The 16,223-nt window shown below is 49.3% G+C and overlaps 1 protein-coding gene across 3 annotated transcripts in view; it reads left to right on the top strand.

The window, feature by feature from the left end:
• Positions 1–418: 418 nt before the first annotated feature.
• IL1RAP (interleukin 1 receptor accessory protein) overlaps positions 419–16,223 on the top strand; it is a 47,764-nt gene continuing 31,959 nt past the window's right edge. For all 3 annotated transcript variants that reach the window (XM_018912951.3, XM_050978061.1, XM_018912953.3), the window contains exon 1: positions 419–553. The gene's annotated coding sequence lies outside the window, so the exon portion shown is untranslated. The remainder of the gene's footprint in view (positions 554–16,223) is intronic.

The following is a 16,223-nucleotide window of genomic DNA, read 5'->3' on the forward strand; positions in this document are numbered from 1 at the left end:
AGGAATCTCAGCACACCAGAGAGGAGAATGGGTAACTTTACTTTCCCAGGGGGCAGGTGGCCCGCAGAACGCTCAGGGGCTGCAGCAGCGGCAGGGCCGTGTCCGCCAGCCCGCTCCGTCCACAAAGTGTGCAGAACGTGTCCAAGGGCTCCGGACCGGCTCCAAGGGCTCCGGGAGCCTCCCGCCCCCGGCAGCTGCCGCCGGCAGGACGGCTCCGGCCAGGAGAGGGAGCCGTGGCCCCGCGCACCCCGCCTCGCACCCCGCCTCCCCCGGCCCGAGCCGAGCCGGCAGCTGCGGAGGGACGGAGCTGTGCCCGTGCCTGCCCCTGCCCCGGCCCGCCGGCCCCGGCCCCGCAGTGACCGCGGCGGGACCGCCCCGAGCGCCGGCGGAGCGCGGCCGCGGGGAGAGGGGCGGGCGGGGCGGAGCGGAGCCCGGGGGCGCGGATCGGGCACGACGGCGAGGAGGCAGAAGAAGAGGAGGAAGAGGAGAAAGAAGAGGAAGAAGAGGAGAGAGCGGCGCGCCGGGCACAGCTGCGCGTTCCCCGCGTCCTCAGGTGAGCCGCGCTGGCTGGGGGGGTGCGGGGGACGCCCGTGTTCCTGTAGGCGTGGGCGGGAGCAGGGAAAAGGGACAGCGGAGCCTGTCCCGCCCCGGCCCGGCCGTGAACTTCCCCGCACGCGAAGGGAAAGTTTGTGTCGGAGGAAGCGGATTCCAGCCCCGGCGCGGGGGGAGCCGGGCGGCGGTGGCGCGCAGCCGGCAGCGGCCCCCGTTCCTCGGCTGGCACTGGGGGGATAGGAAGGAAAGAAGAGGAACCGCTCGGGAGAGCCCGAGGAGCAGCGCCCGGCGGCCACGAGCGAGGGAGGACAGGTGGGCACGGTGGGAGCGAGCGTGCGGGGCCGGGGATGGGGGAGCGGAGCGGGATGGGCGCGATGGTGCCGGAGCCGCCGCGGGGCCGGGGACCCCCGAGGACCTCGGGGGACCCTGGGCGATCCCGCGGTGTGCGGGGACCGAGCCCAGCCGCGGGAATGCGGGTTTGCTTCCGCCGCTCCTGCAGGCGGGCTGGCGATGCCCCCGGTCCCCGACATGCGGAGGGATTGGCTTTAATTCGCTCCCGGGGGCCGTGGAGATCTGGGTATTCCTGGCTGGAGCGCTGCACGCTGAGAAATATAACTTTAATTTCCATCCGGATTGCAAATTCTTGAGCCTCTGATAGCTGCTCTCTTCTGTAAAACGGGTCTCAGATGGAATTGGAAGAGGAAGGGGTCAGGCTTAAGCCGTAGCCGGGAAATAAAGTGAAAGAGACATGTCCAAGAAAACAGACTGGAAGCGATTAGATGCTGGCAGCAAGATGGCCTTTGCTGTGTTTGTTGGGGGCAGCTGCCCCCTTATGTGAAGCAGGATTTTTTTTTTTTTTTTTTTTTTGGGGGGGGTAGGGGGTGAGGGTGTGTATCTGGTGAGAAACTGGATGGTTTCCTGAAAAAGAAGGGGGAAAAGGAAACCATCAGTGCTTCGCTATTTCAGGTGTCCCTTTTCTGTGCCAATGTTGCTTTTCCCTGTTACAGTGGCAGCGCTTGTTCTTCACTCTGGGCTGGTTTCTTGCCGTGTGCCTGTACAGTGCTTGGCACAACAGAATCCTGATCTTGGGGCCTTAGGATGTCACAGTAAACTGGATTATAAATGCCCTCTCACATGCACAATCTCTCTTTTTATCCTGACCTCTGCTTTGTGAATATCTGGTTATAATGCTTGGATAAAATTCTGGTTGGCTTTACAGATCTTTATTTTCTTATAAAATGATGGATTTTGTTCCATGCATTCAGTTTTTTGTCCTAGGAAAGGCTTTTCATTTCTGGATTTGTGAGATTGCAGCAAGCTCCTTGTATTACAAAAACACTTATCTCCTTCGTAATTAAAAAGTATTATTTTCCTGACACTCCATTTTTAACTGTGCCCCTCCTGGGCAAGCAGAAGTGTCACCCAACATACGCTTCCATACCTAGAAGGATTGTGAGGTGTTATTTATTAACTGTACTGTGGAGAGTCCATATCTCATAACTTAGAGGGTCATTTATAATAGGTTGCCTTTGGCAGCTCTGGAAGATTTACTTGCTGTCTTGTATTCCTTGCAGGAAAGGCATCCCTTGTTTTCATGGAGAGCATCACTCCAGCCCACTGGCTCTCAGGTGGGCAGGCTTGGTGCTGGAAAGGCTCCTGCTTTCTGTCTCCACTGCCTGCCTGTGGTGAGCAGGAGAGGGCAAGCAGAGAGGATTGAACTCTAAAACCCAGATATTCTTCCCTGGAAGTAGGCACAGTGCTGTTGCTGGGATCACCTTTTCTGGAGGAGCAGCTAAGGATGTAGGATAATGAGGGACATGGAGAGTAAGCCTGAGAGGACTTGGGGTGGTGGAAGCCTGCAGGACACTGCAATGACTGGAAATGTTGAGCTGGGAAGGTGGGAGCTGCTGCATGGAGCTGGAGGAGGGGGCTGTGGGGTGAGAGGTTGTGTTTCTAACTCCGTGCCTCTGTGCAAGGCAGAGCTGCATCCACACAGCCCTGGGATTGCTTTCCATGTCTCTGATTCTAGCTTGAGTTCAAAGTGTCTGCATTTGATATGATGCTTGCTGATGTCTGTCCATGCCTCCCCAGAGTCCTGAAGGTCCTCTGATCCCTCCAGGGAGTGGAAGGAAAGCTTGTATATGAACACTTCTGGGCTCTCCCTTTCCAGACTCCATTGGTCTGTGCAGGTATTCTGCATTTGAGCATGAGCACATGCAGTGGGGATGAGTACTGCCCTGCTCTGGGCTCCAGCAGCCTCATCCCCGGGGTCAGGTAGCACTACCCAAAACCACATGGCACCACAAAGCACACACAGGTAAGAGAGACCTAGGAGGGTAGCAGGAGCGGTGTAGCAGCCTGGATACTTGGAGGTGTGGGAAATGCCTCCCTGCTGGCCTCAGAGCTGTAATTTTAAGCTCTAAAATAAGCACTCAGGAAGAACGAGGCAGAAAGATTTTGTCCTAGCCTTATTCCTTCAAGACCTGCATGAGCCAGATGCCAGCTCTAGGGAGGAAGAATTATATTCTTTCAGAATAAGAGTCCAAAATTTGAGTCTTTATTCCTTCTTCTCACTTCTGTTTGGATTTCTCTGTTGGTTATTTTGGCAGGCACATGATTCATATTTCTTTTCCTGTGTGTCCTGGATCCCTTTTCTTGTCAAGTGTCCTTCCATTTCAGCAAGACTCTGACTTGCAAAACCTTGCCATAAAACCCGTGTGACTGGTGGTGTGGGAGAGGAGGTGCCCCAGCCTGGCTCTCAGAGTGCAGGTTGCATTAGCCAGGTGGACACTTAGGAAGATTATAGCAGCATGTGAATGCATTCAGGTCTTTTTTTTTCCTTATCATACAGTAATGGGGAGTGCTTTGGGAATAAAAATAGAAATAGGGAAAAGCCTATATAAGCTGAAATCTGCGAACAGCGCCACGTTATCTGGGAACTAAAACACGTTCTACAGTGCAGCTCTGCTCTCCTCCTTCCTCCCCTCTCTTTCTCTTGACACAGCTCGTGGATTTCAGTGGCCCCATGAGCAGAGCCTGTGTCCTCTGTGCTGCCAGGCTGCTGCAGCCTGGCTGGTGGCAGCTCTCTGCCTGGGGGTGAGCTGGAGCATCTCTGGCTGGGCAAAGTGGGACAGACGCAAAGGCAGAAGGAGGCAGAGCTGGCTCAGGTGTGCCATGCTCTTCTCCACACCCTGCAGGAGGCTGGGGAGCTGTGTGCAGGTGGGGCTCTGCCATCCACACTTTGTGGCTGCTTTGTTCTGCTCCACCATCAGCAAAAGGGGCGGCTGAGATTCCCTGCTAAACTGGAACAAAGCAGCTTCTTCTTTTGGGAGGTATTTTAGGATTTCTCCCCACCCCCCCCCAGCAGTGCTTTTGCCAGGCAGAGGGCTAATCTGACGTTTCTCAGCCACAGTGCTGGTCTGCGTGGGGCTCTTGGGCGCGACTGAGCCAGATGAGCTCAGAGCACCTTCCCTTCCGAGGACAGGAAGGGAACTGATTTGGGGAAGTTCTTCAGTGGTGCCTGCCCTTTGGGGAATTTCAGTCTTGGCCACTGTGTTTACTGTGTTCAGCCCCAGAGGTTCCAATAAGACACATGCACAGAACATGATATTCTTAATTTTGGAGTCTGATTTTACAGAAAATAAAATACAGGAAAATGAGTGTACAGGTGTGTGTATTTTGTTACAGGGTTCTCTAAAAATAGTTGCTTGTAAAACAGTATTTTCACTGCAAGTGAAGAATCATGTCTTTAGTCAGTCCTTTGTTAACCTAACGACTCTCAGTTTCATCAGATGGGAATATATCCCCAGGAATTCCTCTGACAAAGGTTTCCCCTGAGTCTGGATGATTATCCAATTACAATTTAAAGAAAATTACAGCAAGGATAATTGGCTAAAGATAGACGTATCTGAGAGCGTTAGGGAAAGAGAAGGAGAGAGTGAGAAAGTGAGAGCTTCACTTTCTCATATGAGTAAATGAGAATTATTTCAGTCCTTAACTTTTGCAGTGAGTGGATTCAAGGTCCCTGGTGTTTGGATCTCCCTCCCTCTTCCTCCCTCTTCCTCTCTCCCTCCCTCTACTCTGTCTTCTTACATGTTGACTTGATATTTAGATGAGAAAGTTACTTTGATTCTTAGGGAGTCTTTTTACATTTACATGTGTTAACAAAATGAAACTGTTAACTTAAATGCTCTATTTGCAGCAGAGAATAAGACATTTCCATGAATCCTGGGCTCCGTCAGGGAAGTGGTAGGTGGCTCCTTCTCCTGGGAACACTGGAAAGGTGCCAGAGAGCCATTAGCTTGGAAATCCCACTCAGAGCAGGGCCATCAGGAGTTACCAGCCCTCCCCAGCTCTCCCAGGTGCCCGCAGAAGGAGCCCCACTGCCCTGCCTGGCAGGAGCCCTCCGTGCCCCAGCACTCCCGTCCCGTGTCCATCGCGGGCACTGAGAGCCCTGAGCTGCCATGGCACGGCTTCCACTTGGTTCTGAAGCATCTGAGGCTGCCTTCAAGCCCACTCACTCTTTTTCATTGCTAACAGCTTGTTTGGGCCAGGCTGGGCAGGCTGTGCTGTTTAACCCTTGCAGCGCTGGCTGCGGCCGTGGCTCAGGGGCTCTCTGGGTGCAGGTGGGAGCTCCGTGGTGCAGCCTGGCAGTGCCAGGTCAGAGCACGGAGCTGGGCTCCCCATGCAGCTCCCTGGACAGCTTTGCTGTGCTGCAGCTGAGACACAAAGATACAACGAGAATCATTCACTTACACAAATACTTAAGGAGGCTCTTCAGCTTTACTAAGCCAAAGTGTTATCAGAATTGGAAGAGGGCTTTAAAAAAAAGTAAAGAAAAAAGAGTAGGTTTTAATACCTCTCTCTTTATCTGGGAAAGCTGCTGGGTTTGCTTTTTTGTTTGTTTGTTTTCCTCACAGTTTTCTTTAATCCTTTGCATTACTGAAATAAAAGTGCAGTGGAGTATCTTGCCTCTCTTAGGCCTGATGCTGTTTATTTAGAGGGATGCGAGATTTTTCCAGTGTTCTGAGGAAGATTCTTAGGTATTTCTTAGGTATTTGATCAATTTGTGTGACTTAAATGTTTATCCTTAGTGCTGACAGGATGTTGTGGAGTTGTTTCACTGTATATTTGTAACAATTATGCTGCTTGGCAAGAAAGACATGTTTTCTTCTCAGAGGGAATTTTTGTTGGTTTTCTTTTTTTGGCCTTTTTCTGCCTGTGAGTTGTGGTTATAGCTGCCTTTCTTTATCATTTTACGTTTTGTTTTAGATGTAAATAAAGAGCTAATTACAGTTAATCTCAGTGCAAAGGAATGAAATTTTAAAGCGTGAAAAATAACACCCATCTGTTGGATTTGCAGTAACATTTTGGGGTTTGCCTTCTACTTGGAAGGATGCCAAAACTTATCTTGCTCAATTTAAAGTTTTCTTTGCAATATTTAAACTGGATTTTTAATAATTTATAAAAACAAACAGAAAGGGAAATAGCTTTTCAAATTATGTTTGGTCATGTTCTATATGTGGTGGTTGCTAAAATGTGAACAGCTCTAACTGAAATGAGCTCAAATCCCACCGCCAAATTCTGTAGGAACAGGTTGAAAACCTTCTGGAAAAGCATCCATTTTTCATAGTAGTGCATTGCATTTCTCTGCTTCCTGCTTGCTGGGGCTCCATGTGCCCAACTAGCCAGCCCCAAAATTACTTGTTCCAAGGGACCTGTTCCTTAAGTAGTTACTATTTAAGATAGGCTCAGAACCCCAGTTTTTTGTGGTGGGTATGTGTTACTTTTAGCTCCATCAGCTCCACTGACTGTTGAGCTCAGGGAATTAATCTATACTTTGCACTCATATGTTATCTTTCATCTCAGCATCTCTAAGCACTTTAGAGATATTAAGTTGCACTGCTGTGGTGTGAGATGGGGAGAGGCTGTTCTAAATGTGGCTGGGGAAACAGAGGCACAGATTTCAGAAGCCTCTACTAATGCACTCAGTTCAGGGGCCAGCCATTTATAAGTTCTCTAACTCCTGATTATGAGGGAGGCACTACAATTTTTCATGTACTGCTTTTGGTGATTGATGCCTACATACAGATTTCATGTTTATTAGCCAGAAACTCATATTTCTACCCTAAACTAGAGACTGTTTTAAAATCTTCAGCCTTAGAGACTTACAGGAGCCTAGTAAATGGCAGCGTAAGGAGTCTAAATTTCTAGTTATTTTTTCTCAGGTTAGTCCTGTTGCAAAAAGTAAAACCTCACCTCCCTCCCACCATAGTAACATCCAGAGCCCCACCTACATGAATTTATTAGCAATCTGTTGAGTCAAAGCTCTGAGATGTGTAAAAAAATACTTAATTTGTCAGCAAGAGGCATGCAAATTCACTCTAGTACAAATAATTGGATTTGTTCTGTTGAGAAATAACCCCTCTTCCTTCAAGCACAGATACCTCCCAGCCCTTGCTTTTAAGATGGGGTCTGGCTAGTGGGAGGAGGATGTTGCTGCTCAGCTGGCAAGCTATGGAGGTCTTGAGGGTACCCAGCCTCTCTGAATGAACACAGATGTGCTTCTGGATCCCAAAATGTGTTGCTCTAGCAAATTGTGCTGGTTGCATTTGAGCTGATGTGTTGGGGTGACTGAAGGACAGAACTCAGACTCCACTGGAATAACATCCCTATGGACTGGGATGGGATTTCCCCTGTATTCATTCTCTTGAAAAAATAACCCCAGTGCATTTACCTTTCTCCTCCTTCCTTGTCCTCTCGTTGCTGTGTGGGATTTTGGGAGCCTGGTTAACTCTGTCCCTTTGGGAGGTTTCACACACACAGACTCCTGACCCCCCAGAGATACAGAAATGCTTTTCTCCAGGCTGGCTGTGTCTTCCTTTTCTCCCATTGCACAGGGGAGCTGTACCTTGCATTTCAGTCCTGTTGAATAATCCAGGAGGGTTGTGTTTCCCCCTTAGAATTTCTTTTTGCTCCCTTATCTGTCAGGTGCAATGACTCTGTAGTTGCTGACATGAAGTGTCAAAGAGCAGGAGGGAAACTCAACCCAACTATGTTGGTTTTTGGTGGTGATGGGGGGGCTACAGAGGTGACTTCTGTGGGAAGCTTCTGGAGGCTTCCACCATGCCTGGCAGAGCTGGTCCCTGGTGGCTTTGAAGACGGGCATGCTGCTGGCCGAGGCTGGTGGCACCTCTGTGGTAACATATTTGGGAGGAGGGTCAAGACAAAGTGGGGCAGGTACAGTTTTTCTTCCAGTTAGAGATGAAGAGGAGGTGAGGATGTGTGAGGAAACAATGTGGGGACCCCAAGGCCAGTGCAGAAGGAGGGAGGAGATGCTCCAGGTGCTGGAGCCAAGAATCCTCTGCAGGCTGTGGTGAGCCCAGGGTGAAGCAGCTGTGCCCCTGCAGCCCATGGGGATCCACAAGGGGTGCAGAGATCCACCCCCAGCCCAGGGGGATCCACAGGGTTGCAGAGATCCACCCACAGCCTGTGGGGATCCATGGGGGATGCAGAGATCCACCCACAGCCCGTGGGGATCCATGGGGGATGCAGAGATCCACCCACAGCCCGTGGGGAAGGTGCCCATGCCAGAGCAGGTGGATGCCTGGAGGGGGCTGTGATCCAGTGGCAGACCCAGTGGAGAGAGGGCCCTGCTTCCAGGCTGGAGCAGCCTGTCCTTGGAGGACTGCACCCCATGGAAGACTGACCCATGGCACAGCAGTTTTGGGATAGCTGTCTGCTGTGGGAGTGACCCCATGGGCTCTCAGGGAAGGACTCCCCTCCCAGAGCAGCAGAAGAGAATCTCAGTGACAAACAGACCCAAAACCTCCCATGCCCTGTCTCACTGTGCTGTTGGTGGGAAACAAGAAGGGCTTTGGGGAAAAAATGTGGTTTAAGGGCTTTATTTTACTTCTTATTGTTCTCTTCTGGCTCTGCTAGTAATAAATTCACTTTTTACCTCTAAGCTGAGCCTCTTTTGCCCTTGGAGTGTTTTTTCCTGGTCCTTATCTAAACTCATGAACCCTTCATTAATTTCTTCTCTCCTCTGCCCAGCTGTGGCACAGGAGGGGAGGGTGAGTGAGCAGCTTTTGTGGGTGCCTGGCATTGGGCCAGAGTCAAACCATGACACCAACTTCCCAAAGATACTCAGAGATTACTTCCTCTCAATGCAAAGATGGGAGCCAGCCCAGGGCTGGGGTCAGCACACATTTGAGAATGTGAAGGCATCTACTTCCTGGCATTGAAGGTGCTCAGAAATGAAAATTTCAGAGGCTTTTTAGATTTGTGGCCCTTTGCAGCAGGGCTTTAGTGCAGAGCAGCATTTCCTTGTGTCTCTGCACCTCGTAGCCTTTGGAAATGTCAGCAGCACGTGTATTGCCTTTTGTTTGTCATTCAGCTGGAGAAATGAATTCATTGCCCTTGTGAGATCAATCATATTCTCCCCAAATAATTAATATTGATGACAGTCACAGCATACTGCTGCCTGCAGCTCCATCTCAGCTTTCCCACTGTGTAGGTGCTGTGGGTCACAGAGCAGAATTTCGGGACTTCAAGTTTCAGGGTGCTGTTCTTTGAAGGTTGAATTTCAAGATGCACTGATGGGGCCAGTGCAGGCAGAGCCTGAGCAAGTTCCCTGTGATGGTTCAACCAAATATTTGCAGAGGGAAGTGTTAGAGACATGGGGAGCAAAAGGAATACACATCATGGCGGGCGGGGGGGGAGGAAGGATTGTCTCACTCTTGTTTCTCTTCTCCTCCTTTTTTTTGTGTGTACACAGCTTTTTCCAGTCCCCTTTGCAGAATGCAACTATACTATGCTGGCCTGAAGGGGACAGGTATGCAAAAGAAAGCTGCTCTGATAGTCACCAGGAGGACCAGGTGGGTGGGTTGGGAATGTGGAGGGCTGGAAGGACCTCCAGAGAACTGCTTTTAAGTGAGGTGCTGTCTTGGGGGAGGCTGGTAGCTCCTGGGCTTTCTATTTTTATATTGCTTGAAACTGATTGATGTGTAAAGCACACTTGGAGCAGCCTATCTGAGCTTCAGGACAGGGATTGAAGCATCTTGATGTCTTATTCTTGTTTGCTTTTACTTGTAAGGTTAAATGGGATTAAATTAACATGATTAATATAAGTACCAGGTGTGGAAATGCTGTGTGGCCCAAACTTGAAAAGTAAAAGCAAGTCAGATGAGTTTTTCTCCTTGAATATGTTGCTCATCCCAGGATACCCAGAGTCACTTGAGGAAATCATTCTCCTGTGCCTCAGGAAGAGCTGGGCTTCCCCACTGGCAGCAGCACAGGCAAACCTGGCAGTAGTGCTGGAGACATGGCAGCTGCCTGAGGAATTTGTGGCACCACAGAAAAGCAGATTCCTGGGAAGGGAAGTGATGTCCTGGGAAAGACAGTGATGTGCTCAGGAGTGTGGTGGTGATTGGAGGATTTTTGCCTGTTGTGTCCCTCTCTGGAGGAACTAGTAGGGAAGGATGTTGTCTGAATATGGAGCAGGGAATTTGGTGCTCAAGCACTTAGTGCTGTGAGGGGAGGAGGTGAAGGAGCAGGTACATACCTGCCAGCAAGGCTTGAACTTAAGAAAAGAAACTCTGGGAGTGATTTTGACACTGAGAGCCTGTTGCAGGTGGTGGTGAGCAGGGCTGGGTGCAGCCCCTGGTGTCACAGGGGAGATGGGGAGTGGGACTGCAGGGCACTGGCTGGACCAGGCTGGGCTTGCAAGGAGACACCTCCTGGGAAAGCTGCTCTGGGGTTTGAGAGTCCTGGGCCTGTCCTGAAAAAGGCATCAAACCCATCTGAAAGCCTGCTCAAATCTGCATTGTATTCTCTGGATTTAGAGACTTGTGCTGAGCTAGCTTGGGGCTGCTGCTGTGCAATCTGATGCACAATGTGGATGTGCTGCTGTGTCCACTGGGGCAGTGGAACAAGCTCCCAGGGAGGGGAGTGGAGCTGCTTACATTGTAGAACCATTACCAAGGTCAGGAGGCAGAATGTATCAATTAAATGCTGGTTGTCAGATGTCTCCAAGTGTTCCCTGACAGTTAATTGGAACTTTTCCAATGAGGGGGGATCTCACTTTGGATTCCTTAGGTCTTCTCAGGTCTTTGGGCCACACTGATTGCAGATTTCCTTTTTCCTGTGCAAAGATTGGTTTCTCAGTTTATTTTGTGTGTGTGTTTCTTAGAACTCTCCCTTCACTATAACATAGCTGTCCAAAATAGAAGCATTGTGTCTGGCTTCATGGAAGATCTCAGCTCTCTTTGAAGCACTGTTGGGAACTTTTCATTCCCTGGCTATTCACACATAAAAAATAGACTATCTTAGCTGGATAGCTTTTGCTTGAGCACAGAAGTGCTCTTGTAGCTTAGTGTTTGAACTGCTCAGTGGCCAGCGTGGACCATTTGTAATCCATGCTGTTTGATTTTATAGCTGTGGCTCTGCTTGCCCCTCTCCAACCCGCTCCACAGATCTCTAGGCAATAGTCCCAGCTGCTTATTTGACTTGTCCAGGTGTGAATATTTTGTTGAGGTGACAGGGAGCTCGTTTATTTTGGATGTATGAAATGTAGTGTGCTCTGCCTGCTAAATTGGTGGCAGAGTATAATCAGTGGCACCCTGGACTCCAGCAGAGCAGTGTGCAAAATCTGTAGCATTTCTGCTTTTCCAAGTCCTGAGAGGACCCCAGGAAAACTGCAAAGGGAAGCAGAGGATTACAAATTTCTTCAGGTACATTTTCAAGCCCCCCCTCCATTTCTCTCCACATGCCTAGATTGCACTTCTTTCTTTTGTGAGGGTGAAAAAAACCTCTGAATTCTCATTGTTAGCGTTAAATCTGCTGAGCCAAAAGGATGCCAGGAGATGATATGTAAGTGCCAATAGCAAATCACAAATTCCCTGCCTGGAAATCTCACCTCCATGTCCCAAACATTGGCACTGGCACTGGCAAATCTTGCACTACCAAGGAAGTTCCCAGGAATGACTCACTGTGAATGAAAGTCTCCACACTTTTTCCCAAGCCTCTGAGCTTGAGGGGAGGCTGCTGCCAGCTCTGCCCTGGGGAGCTCTTGGTGCTCCTGGAAGGGCAGCCTTGCTTCTGCAATTTGTGCTGCTCTGTTGAAGGAGAAATAGCTTGGGATCACCTCCCGTGGTGACTGGAGCATCACACTGCTGAGCTTGTTCATTCCCATCTTGGGGATTTTGTGAAATGTCTTTATTAACAAGCCATCAGGCTGCAGCCCTTGGCCTGGATGTGGAGGCAGGAAGCCAGGGAGGGGCCATGGTGGGTGACAGGCAAGTGGAGCCACCTTGAATGCCTGGTGTCATGTCCTTGGCTGGCAGTGAGCTGGCTGAGCCACTGGTTAAGAAGACTATTTCCAGATTTTCTTGTTGTGTGTTTGGTTTGCAGTAGCTGTGGCTGTAAAGCTGTGTGCCAATGGCCAGGTCTGACCAAGCAAGGCAGAAAATCCTTTGTGCTGGTAACAGGAGACACCTCTCACCAGGGCTACTTTCCATCTGACTCCCACTAGTTTAATTCTTGTTCCCCTCTGCAAAAGCAGGTGTATAATATCTGCTGTGATTCTAGCTGGTGAAAAGCTTTCAGGCTGCTCAAATTTCAGCATTTCCTGTGGTTCTGATGACATAAATTACTTTTGTTATAGAAATATTTCAGAACAAATTCCTTTCAGCCTGCTCTGATGTCAGGCAGGCAATGGCCTGGTGAGTGGAGCTGCCCTGGCACAGGTGGGACTCCAGCACTGATTTTGCAGGTCCCTGCCTTAGATGTGTCACAAGTAGATGCAGTGGCTGGGTCACACCTATGACTCCTGCGATATCCCTGATTGCAGGGCAGGCTTCAGCTCTGCTAGATCCCTGCTGAAATGTGCCTGGCTGTTTGGGGGCTGCTGCTGCTGAGACAAATTGGGCTCCCTGCCCTCAGGAGAGATGTGTTTTCTCCAAGGACAGTGCTGGGGCCCTCTGGTCACTGTGCTGTGTTTGAAGTGATGAGTGTGGCATAGCATGCACGAGAGCAGGGAGAGTGCTGCGAGCTGCTTTGGGTGCTCATCATCAAACTGCTGCTGGCTCCCTCCCTGCTCTGCTCCTGGGAGCTGTCTGGGGATGAAAATTGTCATGAATGTGGTCATTCCTCCTGGGCAGTAAAGGCTGGACTTCCAAAAGCCATGGCCTGTCTTTCTGCCTAGGTGTCACATTCTGTTCCTCTGGAGGGCTGTCCCTGGCACTGAGCAGTTCTGTGCAGGAGGGGCTCCCCTTTGGGCAGGACAGAGTGGGACCATGGACACCACAGCAAAGGGCAGTGCCAGGCAGTGCCCACGTGGCCTCTGGAGGAGATGCAGGGTCAGAGAGACACTGTGCAGGCCCTGGCTAAGTGGCATCAAGATGGTTTATGCTACAGTAATTCCTCCTTTTGTCTGACTTACTCCTGCACATACTGAAAAGCAAAAGTGTTTCCTGGGGGGGTGAAGGGCCTTTTCCCATTTTCCATTAGTGTTTTTGCTGTTACTTTTCTGCAGCTGCTTTTTTCAGGCTGCCCTTTGTCTGCTTTTTGGATTCTTTGAATTTACTTGAACTGTGCATCTATTTTTCTCCATAAGAAAACCCAGCAAACTCATCGAGCAGCCTTCTCCGATGCTGCTGTGGGATGATGCAGGGACCCAGGGCTTGTGGGCACGCTGTGACTGGGAGCAGAGAGCTGAGCACCAGCTCTGCTCTGAGCCCATCAATCAACCTCCATCTCCAAGTCCCTGTGGCATAGAAATAAAGCATTTCCTAAGCTAGCCCACTCTGGATTTTGCCTACCTTCCTATGTCTGTATCCCATTTTTTTGGGGCTCTCAAATGCTTTTGATTTGGGACAGAATTACAGAAAGAAAATACGATGCAAAACGTGCTTTGGCTGAAATTATTTATTTCCTCTTTCAGAAACTGCTTTATTTTACACTCCCTTTCAGTCAGAGCACTTAGTGGCAAGGTTCTGAAGGGCGCTTTTGTTCTGCAGGCTGTAGTGTGACTTCTCCACGAAAAGCAAAAAACCTATCAGCTCTCCCTAGAGGCTTCTGGTTAGGAGGGACAAAGGCATTTTTCCTGGAAAATGCAGCATTGTTCTGTAGATATGGTACAGTGTCTGTGAGAATAGGTGTGCAGTAGTTACTCTGAGTTCTCTTTGTTAATTACTTGACATCTGTCTTTGGTTTTATAATTGCTGGTAGAGTGCGTGGGCTTTGCAGAGTCCGTGCTGCTAAAGGCAGGAGGGAATGATGCCTTGCTGAGGTCTCTTTGGCAAGGGTGTTTCATTAAAAGGCGTTTTATATAAAAATATTCATGGGTTTTTTCTGACAGAAAAGCTACTTGTGACCAGTATAAAATGAAAAAAAGTTAGACTTTCCACCCGCTTTGATGTTAAGAGCATGAGACACTTCCATGACTGGGCTTCCCCCCACCCCACTTTTCTTTGCTCCTCAACAGACAGAAGGCGAAAGTTTGAAGAAAAAAGTGCTCGAGAGGGAAAAGGGAACAATTTATGATTTGAAACAAAGTGAACATTTCAAGTTGAGTTCCTTTAAAAAAATTCTAGCAAGGGCTGTGATAGATCATTTTCCCTAACCGCTCTATGAATTATTATTAAAATGTTAATTTATGGAGACATTAAGAGCACCTCAGAGTATATTGGTCTCGTGAGAAGTTCCTGGAGTGCTGAGGATGTATCAGAGCTCTCCAGCTGCCTCCTGGCTGCTCTGCTTTCTAGCTGCAGTGTGATTTCTGAGCTGGTAAGCTCTCCTGCTCACTGATTTTATTCTCCTTTTACTTTTATTTGCACTGGGTGGATGCAGTTGGAAGAAGCCTTCTGCTGCAGCCTGCACTCCTTGGCCTCTGGCTCCTTCAGTTGCAGCCACAGAAGCTGGTGTTTGGTGCAGTTCTACAGAATTGCACAAGAAGTTCATCAGACACCTCTGGAATTGCATCACAGGCAGGAAAAATGGCAACATCCTCTGTCCTGTCACGAAACACAGAAGCAGGTTACTGGGAAAGGTTGAGAAAACTCTTCTGTTCCTGGCAAGACCAGGGTGGGTTGTAGTTCTGTGGTGTCAGGTTCTTAAGGGCATTGCAATACCCACCCCCCTCTGCAGCAGGATGCAATGCTCTTCTCCTGTGTCACCACAGGACTGCTGTGGGAAGGCTTTTTTGTTTGGGGGGATATCACAGGTTTGGGGCTATTTGGGTTTTGGAGTATTTTTGAGTAATCACGTGCCACAGGAATGGAGCTGTTCTGGCAAATTCTGGCATGGTCAGGGCATCTAGGAGGGTGTGATGCCTCTCCTTGACCAGCCCTTGACTCTGTGCCTGCCCCTTCCATGGTCCTTTGCATTTTGTGTAGAGTGGGAGCACCAGGGCTGTGGTTAGCTGTATCCCTCCTCTGTAATGGAGAAATTGCTGTAATCTGACAGGCTCTGTGTCTGTCTGTCTCCACTGATAAGATCTCTAGAAAGCCTGGAATGAACCAGAAGTAAATCACTCTGTGTGTAAGGCTCCTGATTTTATAGCTGAGTAGAGCAAGAAAAAAAGGATTTTCCTACTAGTAGGCAGAGCATGGAAATCTTGGATACCTTGCTCATGGGAACAGAGACCTGGTGGCTCTGTGAGACAGTTGAAAGGAGCATGTTCCTGTGAGCACAACTAATGGATGTAAATATTAGCTCACTGCAAAGTTCATGTATCACCCAGTGAAATGTAGTAGTTTATTTTGGCCTCAGGCCACGCAAATGGCCTTGCTCAACACAAGGGAAACTCATCCAAAGTCCGAAGTGGTTCCTGCTTGCTTCAGGGCTGAATTCAGTCCTGAATTCAGTTTGTGCAAAATGCAGGAGAGAGTCGCTGGAAAATAAGGGTGAGTTAGGACACGCTGTGCATTTAGCTAATGACAAATGGAGAGGGAACCATGAGGAATCTTGATTATGGGAATGATTCCCTGCCACTCTTTACACCCCCTCTCTTCAAGCATCTCAATTACCAAAAGTTCCTTAATTCCTACCAGAAGTGCAGCATGTAGGATCTCGCTGTCCAATCTGATGGCATAAAAATGTTTTATCTTTCTTCAGCATTTCCAAGGGGTGGGAGTACTTAATATTGTTTCTTCCCTATGGAGTCTTAAGTAACATTGGGAGCTGGTTGTAGGTGGCAATAGAGAGAGGTTTGATAAGCAGCTGGCATTTCAATTTGGAGGAAGGTGGTAGGGGATGATCAGCCCTCTCAGCTGGACCCCAGGGAAAAAAAAACCTCACTTCCTTCCTTGCTTCTTGACCATTTTTGAAAGCCTGATGGCTTCAGAGGCAGTGTGCAGCCCTTTCTATGGACTGTGCAGGGAAGAACAGGCATGCTTCAGATTTCCTTTGTCTCTTTGAGATGAGCCCAGCAGAGGGAAGGCATCACACAAAGGCTTTTCAGATGTGAGCACTGAAAAGGAAGGATTCAATATCCGCTGCTGGGTTTTGAGTAGTGCAGTTCACGTGTCGCATTCTTGTTAATCTCTGCAATCTTAGGTGTTCTCTGCCTATGCTCAAAGCCCTTCTGTGTACTGTATATATTCTGGACAGGTTTTTGAGGGAGATGTTTAAGGGAGCTCTGTGGCTTCTCCCCCCACACTTTTAACACA

Source organism: Serinus canaria, chromosome 9, assembly GCF_022539315.1.
Source record: "Serinus canaria isolate serCan28SL12 chromosome 9, serCan2020, whole genome shotgun sequence".
Taxonomy (NCBI): domain Eukaryota; kingdom Metazoa; phylum Chordata; class Aves; order Passeriformes; family Fringillidae; genus Serinus; species Serinus canaria.